We start from the raw sequence: 20,123 nt of genomic DNA, 5'->3' as shown, positions 1-20,123 counted from the left end.
CTCATTCTTCGTCTTAGAATGCTTCCTGTCTTTTGAAACCTTTTTCTGTGGGTTTCCCCCATTTTTCTAGAGGTGTTTCACCACCCTAGGTTTTCTGGCCACTGTGCTGGCGTATTTTGACAAATGTCAAGTTTTGGGGCATATGTCAAGGAATGATTACTATGATGTCTACTGCTTCAGGGGGAGAGGTTACTGTTCCACCCTCTCTCCTTTGCAGCATACCGCTTCTGCCACTTCAGGAGGTTTGTGGGCAGCAACTCGCCCCAATCCTGGTTGACATTGAGGACCAGGAGTTTACATTTTCCAGTGCAGACAATTTAGTTTTCATAGGTTTATGACTCGCAGGCCAAGGATGAGTCATTGAGGTAGAACTTCACCTCTTTATTAAAGTTCTGCCTTACCATGCTCCTCTGTTAGGAGTTTTCACCAGCTTTTACAGAACCTACTCGTAGGAGTTCTCGGATTAATTATTTTGTCTCATTTCTTGACTTTTCTAACAAGGCTGTAAGGAAGTTCAATTTACAGGCCACAGTGGAGGAAGTCAATAATACCGTTGTATTTGAAAAGATCCAAATGAAGCGACAAGCTTATCAAATTGTTACCATGGCCCAAGGATTAAGGGAACCCGTCACGTAGTCCTTCACTAATACTTTCTTAGTACAAGCAGTCAAAGAGGGTTCTAGAAAATAAATTTAGACCTGTAGAATCAGACCCAAAATTTCTTAAGGTAGTTTGTGCTGCAAAGAAGAAATTTAATGCATCATTGTTAACATATTTCAAACCTCCAGAGAGGGAGGGGGAGAGTAGAAGGTGGGATACCTATGCCATGAAGATCTGTCATCATCAAAAGCCATCATTAAAGCTGCTAGTTTTGCAGTGTGATAATTTTATGGATTCAGATGCTGTGTATTATTCTGCCATTTAGTGATTGGTTAAGGAATTAATCTCCTTTTAGTAATTGTCCCGGTCTATTTGGGGCTGGGGAGGTTGTATTCAACCATTTGGTGCTATTTCTCATGTTTATTTACATCAGAGAGAAGAGAAGCATTAAAACAGACCAAAGTGAATAACATCAATGTTTTTCAAGAATGTCATCTGCCTCGTGGTTCGGAGAATGATCAAGGTGTGTGGAGCACACCTCATTTAGATTTTGGTCCAACTGCCAGCATAAATTTGCAGAGGTGGAAATACATGATGTGTGCTACCTTTGCCTGCAAAAAGATCATAAAGGCATGGGGTGCGTGCATGTGCTGAGTTCCAGCTGAAGACCGGTAAAGCAAGAGAGAATTCCAGATAAGCATACTATGCCATGGCACAGTCTTCGTACAAGCAAGAGTTGCTCAAAGAGTTGTGATTGTTGAGCGACTTTGAAATCCACAAGGATACAGAGATGTCGTAAGGGGAAGGCTGCGACTCTGTCGAAATTGGCAAGGCAGAGACGGAAAGAACACTGAAACAGATGCAGAAGACTCCAGGAAATGCCAAGTAAAACACTTCATACTGATTTGCATATGGTGAGCCTTTGTCTAAAGTAGCATGGTGGGCTATAAACAATGGACTGTAATGCCACCACCAATTGCTTAAATGAATTCAATCATTGCAGCCATCACCTTGTTATTGTAGTTGATCCCTCAAGTGCGACATGTATGCCCAGATGTGGGTCCCATGCTCACCGTGCTATAGGCCACAAGCTATACCTCACTGACAAGACCTAAGTAGGTTGAAATGGTCTGGGGTTACTTGAGGCTCCTTCTGGAGGGGACCTCCCTGGTAGTTCAGAATGGAGTGTTCCTATGAAGGGCAGGGTCGGTAGTGATTTGCAAAAGGAAGTCCTTTGTCTAGAATGGCCTGGTAGGCGAAAAACGATGGACTGGAATGCTCCCAAGCGTTTGCTGGTGGCTGAGATTAATTCAAGCATTCAGATTATCTACCTTGTTGTTGTACGTAACAGAGCCAGGCACACCATGTTCAAGCCAAAATCTTCAGACTTGAATCTTGCAAAATCAGCCTCACTGCCGAAACCTTTGCTGAATGAATGACCGGCAGAAGCCAATTGACCCTAAAGTTACAAGCTCCTGATTGCATGTCAGGTTCGATCTTGTAGGGAAGCGGTAAAGGCCTGTTTTGAGGGCAGCAACATCAGTCTTTCCTGCAGCCTTGTTCGGTTTATGAGGGAAGCGAACGCTAAGCTAAGTCGGGAAGACCCCCAAGTCATCGGTCTTTAACCTATGCTATCGTACTTACGAGTCATGGTCAACAACCGTCTCTCCTAGCGCTTTGATTAAGTCTTATGAATACCTCCCTGGTTGCTAAGCTCCCAGCAGTCAGTATGACCTGGCTATGAGCTCATTGACTCGTTCTCTCCACAAATATTATTTTTTGGTGTGGATCCGCCAATGAGAACAAGCCCTATGCTGATTTATCTTTTTCACGAAGAACTATTTTACCCACAAATTTTTACTCCTTTGCAATTTTAATGACCTACAACATATTTGTAATCTTTTAACATCTTTTAAAGAAGAATCTGTATCTTGTGAACTAATGTTTTATTTGTTTGCAAAGGTTTTAATTAATCATGCAATAAAGTTATACATACTTATATAGGTACAAGCATTAACACGCTGGAGGAGGCAGGCACTCTGAATTGGCCTTCAGAGGAGAAGACTTGCAAAAGAGCAGCTTCGGCACAAAGAAGCCTGAGGTGCTCGATGGCAACCAAAAGGCCCTCGACGTTGAAAGAAAGAAGCCGTATCGGAACCTTTCCAGGTAGAAGAACCAACAGAAAACTGGCAGCTAGTTTATGCCCGCTATTCCACATCCAAACATTCAGTCCCTGGTAATCTTAAAGTCTACAGTGCCCTCATTAAAAGGGCAGCAGACTCTTATGGTGTCAAACTCATGGAGGAGGAAACAGGAGCAGACTTTCCTACTGGAAGCACTCACACCATCCCAAAAGAGGAGTCAGTTCCTACCCATACTGCCTGGGATAAAGGGCAGTGTGGTTGCCGATTTCCTGATTATTACAACAGCACACAGGAGAGAAAAGACGCAGATTGTCACTGGTCCTCATCTCGATAAGGACGCAAACATGTGAACACGGTGGCCGGAAAAATGTATAGGTCAGCGGCGACGTGGTGATGCAGTGCGAACTCCAATGTGCCTCTAAACCGATATGCCCACCTGCAATGGGATGAAATCGAGGGCTCTCATGCAGCACCTGCCAGAGGAATATAAAAGAAGGCAAACGTGGTGATACATTAGGCCAATTGCATTGCAAACATCTGCCTGATATCTTCAATCCATGCTGGATGTGTGCAGCCACAACTGTAGGAGACACACCAAGCTAATGATTTTGAGCAAGACGTACAAGCCCTGGTAATCAACATGCCCTTCACCGCGGATAGCCTCTTTGGCAGTATAGTGGACGATGCTTTGCTAAAGCAAATCTGGTTGTGCAGTACAATGGTTTTTTTGTTGTTGTAGGAATTGCCTTAAGGAAAAGACTACCCGCAAACGGAGCTCTGCAGCCTATAACGTATCACGCCTCCTTCACGCCACCGAGTGCCCCACCAAGTTCATCCTAGCAGTGGCAGTATGAGTCCCCATTGTTAGTCACCTTCCGATGGAGAGCCAGAGGAAGAACCACCCAGAGAGGGTCGGAACCTTCCAGCAATTGTCTTAGCAACTAACTTCCTCCTTTGCAAAACACCTGTAGGAGGATGAAAGGGGGAGGGGTGGTAAGAGTGGAAAAAAATCACCTTCGATCCCATCCCCTAGGGCCGTTGTTTTTTATAAAGGGGAGGGTGCATGTGACCCAATTGCCTGAGCCTTCTGAGGCCCTGGGGACCCACCCCTCAGGACCACTCCTTTAAAAAAAAAAGAGGAGGGGGCGCACGTGGCCCCTCTTCCAGGGCGATTTCAGCCCAAGGACCCAATCCCCTGTAGCCTGGTGCCATTTTCAGGGAGTGGGGGGACATGTAGCCCCTCCACCATGGGTCAATTTCAGCCCCGGGTATCCATCCCCTGAGGCCCTGTGTCATTTTCAAGTAGGAAGGGCACATGGTCTCCCTCCCCTGGGCCAAACGATTCCATCCCACTGGGCTTGTGTCATTTTTAGGGGGAGGAGGGCATGTGCCCCTCCACCCCATGCCAATTTTGGCCCCGGGACCCCATCCCTGGGTGCCCTAACCTGTTAACGGTGGATACCCTGGTGCCCACCCAGGGCACCCACCACACTATCGTTTGGTGTCTGCCGAGGGAGCCCCAAGGCCCCCACAGCCCTAGCTGGCTCCCTGCATACAGCGGGCGCTGGCATTTCTCCCGTTTGCAGGGCGACGCTCCTAATGCTACTCCCTCCCGGCAGGAGCAATGTGTTGATCTGTTTCCCTGCTTCCTTCTGTGCAGTCTGGGAAACAGATCAAAAGTCCACTCCCAGTGGGCAGGCTCATTTTCAAACCACCCATCCGCTGGGAGCGAACTTGATGTTTGCGCCCACATGGCGGGAGATTCACAAATGCTCCTGACAAGCGAGAGCAAACCCCTGCCCATGCCACGGTGGGCAGGGAAACAGCTATGTTCTGGGGGTGGGTTCCCCGGGACGTAACTACAGAACCGGGCCTGGGAAATGGGGTCCATGGGGCCATTAATGGCTATGGAGGGGTGCCTTGCAGCCACCCCTCCCCATTATGTTGTTACATTTCAGCCTGCAGGTGGGCTCCCAGGGGCCTTATGAAGCTCAAGGAGGGAGTGGGGGGGGGGGCTGCAAAACCGTTCTCTAGAAGTAAAAGCGCACACAGGAAGATTGCAAATACGGGATGATTCAAAAACAAATATAAAATGCTGAAAAGTGTGAAAGCTTTATTATGGAAAAAAGGAGCACCACATTAAAGCAAGAAGCACCTACGAACTACTGATTAAACAATAGAAAGAAGACACCCATCAGAACAAGTGGTTAATGCTAGAAAAAGCTACAAATGTCTTGGAACAAAAAAAAACATTTTCTAGAAGTCAGTGTTTTAGAGGACAACTGGGTGCAATACTTTCAAATAGTTCAACAAATATATCATACTTCTAACACAAACCTCTACAGTACTCCTGGGCCATCTAATAAAGACATTGAAACTATCACAAAAAGCTGCAAGGAAAAAACCACTACGTAAGTGTAGTCAAAAAGCAACATTTGATATTGGCAATATAGGACCCAGCAAATGGAAAATCCCAAGGCCCAAACATGATGCCATCATTGGTTTTCAAGCAACGCCCAGAGTGGTTTCATAGCCTTCTACAGCAACCTTGGATAAGATGCCATGACAAAGCAAACACAAGGAGATGACTTACAGAGCACTGAAACTTCTGACACTCACCCCCAGTCACAGATCTGGGTTGAATCCATCATCTTTCTTTGACTTACTTCGCCACCCCAGTTCAGACCCAGCCATATGCACATCAGTCTTGACCCTGTTCCTAATGGGAATAGCCCAGCCTGAACTGCCAAGCCACGTCTTCCTTGGACCATAAACAAGCATCCTGGGACGGGTTTCGGGGTAACACTCCTCATTAACCAGGCTAGACTGACTGATGATGGATTCAACCCAAATCTAATAGTGACTTGGGGTGATGGTCGGAAAAGTTTCAGCGCTCCGTCCATCATCTCCTTGTGTTATCATTGCCATGGCAATCACATACACTACATCCTGCTGGAACAACTTAATCGTGGCTTTGTACAAGAAGGGCTCAGAAAACTACCCTATATCTTACAAACTTATCAGCCTTATAGACCTTGATTGCAAAATGTTGGCCAAAATGCTACTCAGGGCTACTGAAGATTTGATTTTAAATAAAGAAAATAGAAACTTTTCAAGAAAGATTTAGGAAAGGTTGACCCTGTTCCTCATGGTAACAGTCCAGCTCCGTCCATCATCTCCTTGTGTTTGTATTTGACAAACACATGCACTGCATCCTGGCGGAACAGCATAATCATGCCTGTGTACCAGAAGGGCTCAGAAAACAATCCTACATCTTACAGACTTATCAGCCTTATAGACATCATTGCAAAATGTTGGCCAAAATGCTACTAAGGGCTATTGAAGATTGGATCTTAAATGAAAAAATCCTACATCTTCAAGGCAGATTTGGGAAAGGTTGACCCTGTTCCTCATGGTAACAGTCCAGCCCGAACTGCCAAGACAGGTCTTCCCTGGACCAGAAACAAGCATCCTTGGACCGGTTTTGGGGTAACACCCCTCATTAGCCAGGCTGGACTGAATGATGATGGATTTAACCCTGATCTAATAATGACTGTGGGTGAGTGTCTGAAAAGTTTCAGCACTCCATCCATCATCCCCTTGTGTTTGCATTGCCATGACAAACACATGCACTGCATCCTGGTGGAACAGCATATTCTTTTCCAGGGGATACTCATCAATAATCTTAATAGTTGTATACATGCGTGGCTTCTTCAAACATACATACATACATATATATGTGTGTGTGTGTATATCATCTAAGCATGCAGCCTAAAACCATTCATGTTGCAAAGATGCCAAAATTGCATAGATTTTTCACTTAAAATAAACACATGTTGACAAAGTATTTCTGTACATTGAACATGCACCCCTTAGTGTTTTGACATAGCCCTTTATTTTCAAGGAAAAAGGCAAGAAATAGCAGGCAAGTAGCCCATAGGTTGCATCGAAGAAAACACAACTGTACTTGACTTGAACAGTAATAAAAACTGGCACCGTGCCATTAAGACCTCCCTGCTCCCATCATGCACCACAGGTGACAGGTCAGTTCTTTTTTACGTCTCATTCTGCGAGGATCCTGGAGTATTGAGCTCATAAGTTTTTGATTGTTTCCAGTCAGAAATTGGTTTCTGATAATTTTGTCTACTTTCGTTCGATGTTTTTGGGCTGCTGGCTAACCTTATCACTCTTTTTATGACAATTTTGAGAACATTTTCTGTCAGAAATGCCACAATTGTTCAATAAATTTCCTTCTTGTGCGAAGAAGATGGCAAAGTCTGTCCAACACTGGATTGTGTTTACCATTCTCACACAATCCAGAGAAGTGAAATTATTGCCAGCAGTTTTCTAAGGAACACTTCGAGAAAGACAGAAGATAAAACTGCATGCCTTGTTGGAGAGAGGAAAATGAACAAAAAGTGGCCTTGGGAGCTCCGATGCTTTTAAAGAGCCCTCCTCTCATGAAAAAAGGGACAGATCAGAGAAGAAACTACGTCGTTTTGCTTCTCCAACATAAAAAAGGAAGCAAATACCAGATTGTTCCCCTTCTGCGTCATGGTTGATGTCAGAAAAACATACAAGGCATGTGACAACGTCCAGAGACAGATCGCCGATGAGGCGGTCAGAGTGTCTGCCGTCAAAAGGCAAGTCAGCATCAAGACATGTTGCTTCAGGCTCGGAGTATGTGAGACCGAAGAAGCGTAAATCGATGTCTAAGAGCGGTCTTGGGTCGACGTCGAAGAAACTCCAGAGTCGGTCTTCACCGACGTTGATGAATTGTTCGGTGTCCAGAACTCAGTCGCAGCAGGTACACCGTCATCGAGAACCCCGCCACAGCCACATAGGCGGTCGACGTCGAGAGCGTCACAGTCAGTGTCATCGGCTCCAGTCCGACGTCGAGAGACATTGCCACAGTCTGTCCAGAGAAGGAACGGCGTAAACTGTTCTCATCGTCCAAGAATCGATGAGGAAGTCACAAATATCAGACTGCTGGGAAGACTCTGTGATTCTCCATCAGTCAGCCAGGGATTCACTCAAATGGTGGATGAAACGATAGCATCTGCTGAAACCTTAATTTCAGGATCTTCCCAGTTAGACCATTGTTACGGACGCTTCCGTCCAGGGTTGGGGGCTCACATGGGTCCTCTTCAAGTACAAGAACTTTGGTGAGAGACTGAGCAGGGATATCATATCAATCTACTAGAGCTGAGAACTGTTCATCTTGCGCTCAAGTCGTTGCTCCCGTCCATCCGCACACGCTCCCTGCTGATTCAGAAAGACAACACCACAACTATGTATTACCTGAACAAACAGGGAGAAACCAGGTCGAGACACCTCTCACTGGAGGCTCAAACCCTATGTAAGTGGCTTCTCGCAAGGAAGTTAACCATTTCGGCAATTCATCTCCCAGGTACTCTTAACGTCCATGCAGATTCTTCAAGATGGAACTCTGTCGAAACTCATGACTGGGTGCTAAACAATGGAGTCGGTGAGGACAACTTCCAGCTTTGGGTTTTCCAGACATCGACCTGTTTGCAGACGCAACAAACGCAAATGCCGGGTCTTCGCATCGAGGTTCCACCTAACACGCTCTAGAGGGAGTGCGCTTTTGATCAAATGGTCGCAGACATTACTTTATGCTTTTCCACCAATTCCACTAATTTCTCTGGTGATCAACAAGTTCTACAGAGCCAAGACCAGAATTATGCTATTTGCACCAGAGTGGCCTTGCCAGTGGTGATATCCAGATCTTCTTCAGCTATCGGAGACCCCACACAGAAGGTTGCCGTGCTGACCGTACTTGCTATCCAAACTTGGGGGAAGGAGTTCCACCCCAACTTCTTATCTCTGAGATTGATGGCATGGCTCCTGAGGTACTCCAGTATGGACATCTAGGTTTGGCCACAGACTGTATGAACATCCTTAAGGAGGCAAGAAAACTATCTACCAGAAAGGCGTATGCTTTCAAATGGAAGCAGTTTTACCTATGGTGCATCAATATTAACTATGATCCCATTCCAGGGCAGGAGCAAGTGATTCTGCCACACCTTCTGAATGTAGCCAAACCAGGCCTTCAGTTTTCCCCTATAAGGGTTCATTTAGCGGCTATTACGCCATACAGAAAATCTCCCACACAGGTTTCTTTCTTTCAGATACCTGTGGTTAAAGACTTCCTTGAAGGGTTAAAAAAAAGTCTATCCACCAATCAGATCCCCGTCCCCTTCATGGGAGTTTAATATTGTTCTTGCTAAGTTGATGGGTGCTCCATTTGACTCCATTCATAAAGCGTCTCTGCAACATTTATTGTGGAAGACCCCCTTTTTAGTGGTCATCCCTTCTGCTCACAGAGGGAGCGAGATACAAGCCCTGTGTTGTAAAGAACCTTATATAATTTTTCACGCAAACAGGGTGGTCCTTAGAACTTATCTGAGTTTTCGAACCTAAAGTGGTCTCCGATTTTCTTATTAACCAATCGATCACTCTTCCTACTTTTATTCTGAATCCTTCAATTCCTCCAGAGAGGGCTTTGCATCCGCTAGACCTCAAAAGGGGTCTTAAATTCTACTTAGAGAAGACCAAGGGTTTAAGAAAATCAGACCGCTTGTTTGTAAAGTATGGTTCCAGACCATGTTCAGCTTCTAAACAGTCCATCTCTAGATGGATAGTCTCATGATTTACTTTGCCTTACCATCTAGCTAACAAAAATCTCCCTGGTAAACCAAGGGCTTACTCCACCAGGGTAAAAGCCTCTACCACGGCCCTCCTAAAAAATGTACAGATTGCAAAAATTTGTAAATCTGTCACATGGCGATCAGTACACGCCTTTTTTTAGACTCTGGCGGATGCTCAGTGTCGGCAAGCCTCTTTAAGGAATCTGTTTGGATAATTTATCATTGGAATGTTTTTGCTGTGACTATACAGGTGTATGTCTGCAGAAAGGTGGGTATGGGCATGCTATTCTATGCAGTGCTTATAACTATTGCTAAGTAACCCCTGGAAGAGAAGGATAAGTTTCTTAACTGTAATCCTCGTTCTCTTCCAGGTGTATACTCATCAAAGTCATAAGGGACCCGCCCACCTCCCTGGACGAATACCTGTAGATTAGTAACAGTCTTTCAATTGCTTCATGTTTCCTACATGTTAGTACGCCATAAAAAAAAACCTGACCTAACTGTCACCTGTCGTGCATGATGCGAGCAGGGAGGTCTTGGAGGTCTTAAAGGCCAGGTGCTGGTTTTTATTACTGTTGTGTTTTCTCCTACGCAGCTTATTGGCTAGTTGCCTGAAATTACTTGCCTTTTTCTATGAAAACAATGGACTCTGTCAAAACCCTAAGGAGTGAATGTTCTATGTACAGAAATACTTTTTAAACGTGTTTATTTAAGTGAAATATCCAATGCAATTTTGGCATCTTAGCCTCATGAATGGTTTTAGGCTGCATGTTTTGATGATATACACCTATATAATAAATCTATGTGTCTGTGTGTATATATATATTTGTGTGTGTGTGTGTGTGTGTGTTTGAAGATGCTACGTACGTGTTTTTGACAACATTCACACTTATATATATTTATATATATATATGTTCGAGGCATATGAGCTGCAGATTACACACTGTGCATAGATCGCCACCTAGTGTTGGGCCCGGATGTTTGCAGTTTGTTTTTGCCCTGAAAAATTCTTTGGAAGTCACAAGATAAGTGACTCCTCCTTTTAACCACATTTCGCATCGGCTCCATCCTCAGATAGTTTTTTTCCGCCATCGGGCTTGGATGTGATCCTGCACTCCGGTGTGGAACCGAATTTCCTTCGGCGGGCAATCCTCAACCAGTTTGACGGTATTGTTTTGATCGCACTCCCCATCGATGCGATTCTGCACCACTTTGAAGTCTTCGATTCCGGTCGTCGACGAAGGCCTTCGGGCCAACCTGGGCCTTACTCTCTGGCTCATGGAAAGGACGCCATTCAAGAAGACTCCTCAATGTGGATCGAAGTTTCCCCACAACCGATCTACATGAGGTGTGCAACCTTTGCCTCTCACCGGAGCACAAGGCCAAAGACTGTTCCGCTTGTGCCTCCTTCCGCTCCAAAAAGACAATTCGAGATGACTAGCTCGAAGAACCATGGCTCGCTTGTCAGCTTCGATCCCCGACGACATCTTTGCAGAGGGCGTCGACTTGCCAGAACACCAGGCCGAATAAAGTGCCAGCTCCTCTGATGCCGAAGACTCGGACGTCGAGGACATCACACCAGCTCTACGGGTCGTAAGTAAGAAGGTCGACCCCAACCCTTCCTCGACACCCTCAAAAAAGGCTTCAGTCACACCCTCACCTTCTGGCCCTGGTGCACACGAGAGACTGCTTCCCACGCCCTGCCTTCGTGCCTGGCAAAGAAGCCTACTAAGCCTTTAGGCCGTTCGGGCTCGAGTCAGGCTATTCCCGTTGCCCATCCCACACCGAAGAAGAAGCCATCTTCTTCAGCCACGCCGACCACTGCTCCGACACCCAAGCACTCGGCACCGAAGACTGGCACAGGCTCATCGATGCCAAAACCGCATTCGGAGCCTAGTAAAAAAACGCCTCACGGTCCCGACTCACACGCTTCGGAGCCAAAAAAACATATGGAACCGAAAAAACACGTTCTGGTAAAAGACATTTTAAAAGGTCATAGTTCCAAGCCAAAAGACCCTACACCAGCTACCGAGTCGGTGCAGAAAAAACCTCCGGAACCGAAACCTTCGACACCGAAGGATCTGCCCTACACAGAAGAGCTTTTTACACCAGATCCTACTCAAAAAACTCTTGTAAAGGATCCTAAGACTGGCCAAGTAGCTCTTAACTCCAAGAAGAGACCACTAGAGGCGCCTGCAACTCCTCCTCTTCCAAACAAGAAAAGAGGCATTGCAACCTCTCCTTGAAGGGTCCCTTCTCCACCACCTCCCCATACTATTCCTCCTCCTACACATCATTCGCCTACACCATTCACTAATCCAGATGATGATGTAAATACAGACTCTGATGACACAGGTGGGGGTGCACATGACCCAGAAGGGACCAATAGTCCCCCTCAGTCACCTAATCCATGGGATGATTATAACACCCCTGATGTGCCTTACGTCCCTCAAGACGATGTATATCCTTCCAGGCCTTCCCCACCAGAAGACACTATAGATTTTAACTTGCTAGTCCAGAGAGCTGCCCAGTACCATGGGGTTGATGCAGACCGATGCTGTGGAGGAAGATTTCTTATTGGACACTTTTGATACTACACAAAGGTCCACTGCCATTTTGCCAATGCTTAAAGGGGTCATTAAGCAGGTAACAGAGGTATTTAAAGATCCTGTCAGGGCTCTGGTCCTCAACCCTCGCATTGAGAAAAAATACAAAGCTGCCCTTACAGACCCAATTTACATTAGAGGTCCAGCACCACTAGATTCTTTAGTAGTATCTAATGCACGTAAACGTGCTAATTTACAAACATCAGGTGAGGCCTCACCACCAGATTAAGAATCTAAACTCCTTGTCGCCTCTGGTAAGCGCACAGCATCACAGGCAGCTAATATATGGCGCATCACCAATACTCAAGCGCTATTGGCAAGATATGACAGGGCACATTATGATGAACTAAAATCCATAATGCAGGGCCACCCGGCCAATGAACTCATACAGGAAGGTACAAATATCACCAATACTTCCATTTGTAGCGCAATAGATGCCGCAGTTACTGCCTCAAGGGCAATTAATACCAGTGTCCTTCTGCGTAGGCATGCCTGGCTGCGTATTTCAGGTTTCAAACCTGAAGTGCAAAATTCCATCCTCAATCAGCCATTTGATGAGCAACACCTATTTGGCCCCAATGTCGATGTATCTTTAGAGAAAATGAAAAAAGACACTGACACAGCCAAATCTATGGGAGCCTTGCAATTGCAAGCTCCCAGACGTTCTTTTTGTCGCTCATCATATAGAGGCAACACAAGAGGCTACGCCTCCGATAGCCCCTCCACTTCTTATAAAACCCCTAGTCAATCCACATTCACCAAGGGCTACCAAAGAGGGGCTTATAGGGGTAACAACAACAAAGGCAGAGGCAAAACCAACAACTCCTGCTCTGCCTCCACCCCTACCCAAGGACTTTCCTCCGCTTTCCCCCCCATCATTCCACTCCTGTGGGTGGAAGACTACAACAATTCCTTCCTGCCTGGACCAGCATCACATCAGACAGGTGGGTGCGACAAATTATTCAATCGGGTTACTGTCTAGAACTAACATCTACCCCCCCAAAAATACCACCCAAACAGCATCCAATGTCACAAGAGCATCTATCACTGCTAAAGCAAGAAGTAATATCCTTGCTAGAAAAAAGTGCAATAGAACCAGCTCCTCTGCACTAACAAAACAAGGGAGTTTACTCACTATTCTTTCTTATCCCAAAGAAGGACGGCTCTCTAAGGCCTATTCTAGACCTCAGACCGCTAAACATATACATACAGTCAGACCATTTTCACATGGTCACACTTCAACAAGTCCTTCCTCTCCTGTTACAAAACGACTTCCTTGCTACTCTAGATCTCAAGGAGGCATACTTCCACATTCCCATTCCCAAAGCTCACAGGAAGTATCTCAGATTTGTAATAGACGGGAAGTGCTATCAATTCAAAGTACTCCCATTCGGAGTCACAACAGCACCAAGGGTATTCACCAAGTGCCTAGCAGTAGTGGCGGCACATTTACGAAGACAACACATCCATGTCTTCCCGTACCTTGACGACTGGCTCATAAAAGCCAGCTCATACAACCAGTGTGTGGAACACACCCATACCACCATCCAACTGCTCCACAACTTGGGGTTCACAATATACCACACCAAGTCTCATCTGCAGCCATCCAAAGTACAACAGTACCTCGGTGCCACAATAAACACCTCAACAGCGCTAGCTTATCCAACTCCAGTAAGGATAGCCAGCATGAAACCTCTTCTCACAAAGTTTCAGCCACAACACTCACTTCCAGCAAAGAGTGTTCATGCATCTCATAGGGATGACGGCCTCTTGCATTTTCATAGTGCGCCCATGCAAGACTTTAAATGTGTCCTCTTCAAGAGTGCTTATCACGTCAATGGAACCAGGCTCAAAATCAATTAACAGACCTAGTGTTGGTGGACGGTCGGACTCCTCGCTCTCGGCAGTGGTGGAACACCAAAAACCTTTCCAAAGGGCGACCGTTCCTAGAACCAGTTCCTCAAATAGTCTTGACAGCGGACGCATCGCTCTCCGGCTGGGGGGCCCACCTACTGCAACACACCATGCAAGGCAGGTGGACACCACAACAAAAGTTACTCCATATCAATCATCTGGAGTTATTAGCTATATTCCTAGCACTAAAAGCTTTCCAAAAGCAAGTATCAAACAAAGCTCTGTTAGTCTGCACGGACAACATGACAGCCATGTATTACATACAAAAACAGGGCGGAACACACTCCCTGCAACTCTCAACTGGCACAGGACATATGACGGTGCGCTATACCTCAGAACATATTCCTTCTAGCCCAGCATGTTCCAGGAGTACAAAATACCATAGCAGATCTATTAAGTCGTCAAACACAACAGACCCACGAGTGGGAACTTCATACGCAAGTTCTTCAACCATTCTTTCAGATGTGGGGACAACCTCAGATAGACCTCTTTGCCACCCACGAAAATGCCAAATGCCCAAGCTTCGCCGCCAGATATCCACACCCACTGTCCAAAGGCAATGCGATATGGATGAACTGGTCAAACAGATTTGCGTACGCTTTTCCACCTCTACCACTCATGCCACTAGTAGTACGCAAACTAAAGCAGCATTCTCTGAGCCTCATCCTAGTTGCTCCAATGTGGGCCAGACAGCCGTGGTACACCACACTGCTACAACTGTCTGTCGTACCGCACCAAAAATTATACCCGTCTCCACACATTTTAACACAGAACCGTGGCGAGATCAGGCAACCGGACCCAGCTCAGCTCAACCTTGCGATCTGGCTCCTGAAATCCTAGAATTTGGATATCTTAACCTTCCTCTAGACTGCATGAATGTCATAAAAGAAGCTAGACGTCCCACCACTAGAGCATGTTATGCAGCAAAGTGGAAACGCTTTGTAATATATTGTCACAACAACAATATTAATTCCCTAGACGTGTCTATTCAACACATCATAGGATACTTACTGCACCTCCAAAGATGTAACTAAGCTTACACGTCTATTAGACTGCATCTTGCGGCAATAGCAGCATATCTGCAAAACAGACAGCATCTATCTCTGTTCAGAGTGCCTGCTATTAAAGCCTTTATTGAAGGACCTAAAAGAATAATTCCTCCCAGAGTACCAGCTTCACCAGTGTGGAATTTAAACATTGTTCTCACACGGCTAATGGGACCTCCCTTCGAACCCTTACATAAATGTGAACTACAATTTTTAACATGAAAGGTTGCGTTCTTTGTAGCTATTACTTCTCTGCGGAGAGTTAGTGAACTACAAGCATTAACCATTCAAGAACCTTTCTTGCGAATGCATCAGAATAAGGTTGTTCTCCGTACTAATCCGAATTTCCTGCCCACGGTCATTTCTCTCTTCCACCTCAATCAATCTGTGGAACTGCCTGTTTTCTTCTCGCAGCCAGACAGTAGCAGAAAGAGCTCTTCATAACCTAGATGTCAAAAGAGCATTGCTATATTTCATCGAGAGAACACAACCTTTTCGTAAGACCAAACAACTTTGTGTCTTTCTCACCACCTGTAGGAGAGTAGGGTCTGCTATCCTATGGTCACCCCAAATTTTTGCTTTTTGCTTCACTGGTTTTCGACTACTGAGGCTGTGGGCCTGCTAATCAGACCCCCAGCCTGCTGTTCTCTCACTAAATTAATGACACGTGCTATAGGCACATACCAATTGGAAATGGACTCCTTGTCAGCCCCTGTAGAATGCACTATAGGTGCACAGGGCATAGGGGCCACCAAGGCCTACCAGGGGCTGCAGCATATCTTTTGCCACCCCTGGCTGGTTCTTAAATTGACACAACTGGCTGATCACTCAGCTGGGGTAAGGTGGTGTAAACACCCCTTGCTTAGGTATAGTATATCTATATCTAAACCTATATCTGGACACATGTAAACCTGTGAGCCACTCCTATAGTAGGCCTCATCAATCCTGGAGGCTGAGTGCGTGGTTTTATGTGAGATGGAGCTCTAGCATGAGCTAAGCCTGTCTGCAGCTGTCGGGAACAAATCCCTAAGCTGTTTCAGGATAATGCCATACCATATACTATTAAGTACCTTATAATCCTCGCGGTTATTTAGCAACTTTGGTTTGGCTTTATCAAAACATGTCGTGTAAGGTGTCATACGATTTGGAATACCATCCCCTCGCCAGTTCTGGCGACGGGGATGGCATTCCACCCCTCTAGAGGGGGAAGACATGTTACTTTACTTTAATGCGGTTAATTTCTCCAAAGACCTTAAGATCCACAAAATGGATGCCTCTGCCACAGACAAATGTCTGGACCCCTGCAGTTGACCGAAACTCGACCAAATGGGTCCTGGACAAAGGGTTTCCTGTCACAGGAGGGTGTCACCGCCCTCCAGACAGGAGATAGTGTATTGTAGCAGGGAGGTTTGAAAGAAACCAGACACTGCCTGGGGCGCACAAGGCTGCCCCTTGCATAATCCGGCCAAACCGGTTCTGGGGCACTCCAGCCCTTGTGCCAGGGCGGCCTGGATCAAAGGAAGGGGGTGTATCCACCCACTTCCTGGGTCCCACCCATAGGAGGGGACCTAGCAGGTAATCACGCCCCCCAGATTGGAATAAGAGTGGGAGCAGTGCCAATGCACATCAGATTTCCTGGAAGAAACATTAGAAACGAAACTCTGGACCCTTGGACCTCCATCTCAACGTGGAAGCCCGAAGAATCTCCCTTGTGGTCAAGGAGTGACCACCCTGCAGCAGCAGGCACCATCCAGCCCTCGACGTCTACTTAGTTGCAGTTCCCGCCGGAGCTCGAGCGACTGAGATCGACGAGATCAAGCCTGCCTGCCTTCCAACAGCCCGATCCACAGTCCCTGCAAAGCTGAGACCCGTGGAGGCGACCGGAAGCGTGGGGCACGCCATCTTGAATTGACCACGAGACGCTGACCGTGCAGCCCACGAGTGACCCTCGAAGCTGTGCACCGGGGTTTGAGAAGCCCCCACCCTGAGCTGCTCCTGAGCCGAAGTTCAGCCCTCCACACTCGACGAGTGCTGCGTGGGGCCCTTTGGCTCTATTTGGCTCAACGCGTTGGCCCGGTCACTTGCCAGCTGGCTAGTGGTCCCTGTGCCGACGAAACTACAAAGAAGACTCGTGAATCTGGTTGCTCCAGATCCACACCAGCTCCCCTGAAGAGGAGCCCCGACTCTGACCTTCCTGGTCCGAGTGAGAAGCAATCTTCCGATCCCGCGTGGATTGCTCTTACCAAGGCTTGTTTGCTCCAAACTTGAAGCCGACTGCACCGACGGTGAGAGCCTGCGTGGGACAGATCGTGACCTGCTCCTGGACGTCGCAGATGCCCCAGAGCCCACGTGACAGCGGAGAGAAGCTCCTCGACGACCACCTGATTGCGCCCGACATTGCCTGGTTCCGTCCTGGTTCCACCCTGGTCACTGCTGAGTGCCCAGACTCTGTCCCCTCTGCTTTCAGGTACTCTACAACTTGAGTCCACCCTTGGACTCCACCGGACACTTCATCTTTAACCCGCCTGCAGCCCTTTCAGCTTCAAGCACCAAGAGCCTGCGTGTCAAAACCCGACGCCACTTCGACCCTGTGCACCCACTTCCTGTGGGTGAGGTAACTTTGCTCCGCCGGTGTTCCCACACTGGTGCACACCTCTAGGGTCTGTGTGTTAAGTTTTGTTCCTCTAGGTTCAGCGGAAGTGTCCTTAAACTTTAACTCTATGACTTTTACGCACCATTGGTTAACATTGGTGCATGCGTGCGCTTTCCGCACATCTCCCGAATCCCGAGGGCCATTCCCGACTTCAGCATTGCTTGTCCTGACTGCTCCCAGCGATTCCCTAGGCCCTAGGCCTAACCACTGTTCGAGTGGTCTCTCTTATACCACTTGTTTAGTATATGGTTTGAGTGGCCACCCGCCCTCATCCATAATTGTGCAACTTTGTATGTTTAAACAGTGCTTTTGATTTAACGCTTGTGCCCCTTTATTCATAAAGAATACTGGGGATTGTTTTTAGTAATAAACACATATATTTTTATAATATATACTTGTGTGGTGTCCTTTCATTTGGTATTACAGGATTGTATGTGGTAAAACAGCTCGCTTAACACGACCTCTTAAGTTAAGCCTTTAGGCTGCTTAGTCCATGCTACCCCTAGGATAGCTTGTCTAATAAGGTTGACTTACAACCAGACACCATAAGGGATTGTTTGGTCAGGTAGTAGGTGGTTCCAGAATTGGAAACATCCCCTACCAGGCCAACTTCTCACATTGGTGAGCAGCGGTGCGGATTTGAGCTTGCTGTTGTTTTACCATTGCAATCTTTATATCAAATTGAAAGATCACATCAAGTACCTCTAGGTACATATAAATCAAAAGCTTAGCATATTAAGTTCTACTGAACTTAGTAGTTGTAGGTTGAAGGGATTAGCACACCCTGACTACAACTAACTAGCAAGGTACAGTAGGAAAACACTTAGTGTAGGTAAGTGCACCACTTACACCTCACTAGTAACCATGTCTGACACAGGAAAAGCCTCAGGGTCTGCTCCTGTGACAGTTGACCCTACCCAGGCAACTTTTGGATATGACAAACTAACCCGCAGAGACTTGATTGCCTTGTGCAAAGCAAGAGGGTTAAAAGGGGCAGAAGCCCCACTTGCCTAATCCTGGTAGAAATCCTAGAACAGGATGACTTAGAAAAGGCAAAGGCAGCTTCCCTAGACACAGGAAGTGGAGGGAACCCCCCTGAAACTGATCCCCCTCAGGAGGAGGAGGATGATGGTGACTTAGATGAAGACTCAGATGTTGAGGACTTAGAAGTACAGGATCAGGGTAGCCAGGTTCCAGTTGGCAGGCTTAGCCAGGCCAACTTGGACCTACTGGGGAATGGAGAGGGCCAGCACCTCCCCAGAACCCCACATGGGATTCTCCCAGGCAACAGAAGAGTGAGATCTCCCTCAGGGGGCTCTCATATTTCTAGTGCCTCCAGAGAATCAGAGAGAGGCATGACTGCTTCTCAGAAAGCTGAGCATAGGGCTAGGATGAGGGCTGTCAGACTCCAGATAGAGAGAGAGGAGGTAGCCCTGAGTCAAGCTAAACTTACCTTAGCTCAAGCTAAACTTGCCTTGGCAAGAGAGCAGAAATTAAGTGGCTTAGATGTCACTGGTGGCAGCAATTTTCCAAGAGAAAAAGACAGGGCCTATGATAATAGAAACCTGACCAAAATTGTGCCCCCCTTTAAAGAAGGGGATGACATCCACAAATGGATGACTGCTCTTGAGAGAGCCTGCATGGTACAGCAGGTTCCTGAGAATCAGTGGGCTGCAATTTTGTGGTACTCCTTTTCTGAGAAAGGGAGAGACAGGCTCCTCACAGTTAGACCTGAGGATGCCAAAAACTACTCTGTTTTGAAGAGTGCTCTTATTGAAGGGTTTGGCCTAACCACTGAGCAATACAGGTTGTTGTTCAGAGACACCCAAAAAGCACAGACTCAAGACTGGACTGATTTCGTTGAGTGTGCCACTAAGGCTTTGGAGGGTTGGTTGCAGGGAAGTAAAGTTTCAGACTATACAGGATTGTACAATCTTATAATGAGAGAACAGATCCTTAATAACTGTACAAACCAGCTGTTGCATCAATACCTTATTGACTCTGATCTGACCTCTCCCCAAGAATTGGGAAAGAAGGCAGACAAATGGGTCAGAACAAGGATTAAGCAGAAACCCCAGAACCAAGGTGGTGACCAGAAGAAAACAGACCAGAAGGGTGGTAATCAGAATCAGAAAGATAAAGAAAAAGACCAGAAGTCTTCAGGCCCCCAAACTAATAGTAAGGAGGGTGGTTCCCAAAATGGTAACAAGAAGAAGAAGAACAAAGGTCCAAAGACACCTTGGTGTAATACCTGCAAATCAGTTTCACACTGGGGCAGTGAGTGCACCAAGGCAAATCCAGTTCCCACCACTACAGCTCCTAAAGCAACTGCAACCCCAAGTACAGTAAGCAGTGGTGGAACACAGTCCAAGGGTGTAGCTGGGTTGACCCTGGGTATTGAAGTAGGATCTGGCCTAGTCAGAATCCCTACACAGGCAGTTCTCCTGTATGATGTGGACATTGAGTTGCCCACTGCAGTAAGCCCCACT

The 20,123-nt window shown here is 46.7% G+C and overlaps 1 protein-coding gene across 4 annotated transcripts in view; it reads left to right on the top strand.

Moving 5' to 3' along the window:
• Nucleotides 1-20,123, top strand: part of TRAK2 (trafficking kinesin protein 2) — a 704,082-nt gene that overhangs the window by 356,449 nt on the left and 327,510 nt on the right. The gene's annotated exons all lie outside the window — the stretch shown is intronic.

This window comes from Lissotriton helveticus, chromosome 3_1 (assembly GCF_964261635.1).
Source record: "Lissotriton helveticus chromosome 3_1, aLisHel1.1, whole genome shotgun sequence".
In the NCBI taxonomy this organism is placed as follows: domain Eukaryota; kingdom Metazoa; phylum Chordata; class Amphibia; order Caudata; family Salamandridae; genus Lissotriton; species Lissotriton helveticus.
Note: the sequence above shows the minus strand (reverse complement) of the source record. Positions and strands in the feature narration are given on the sequence as shown.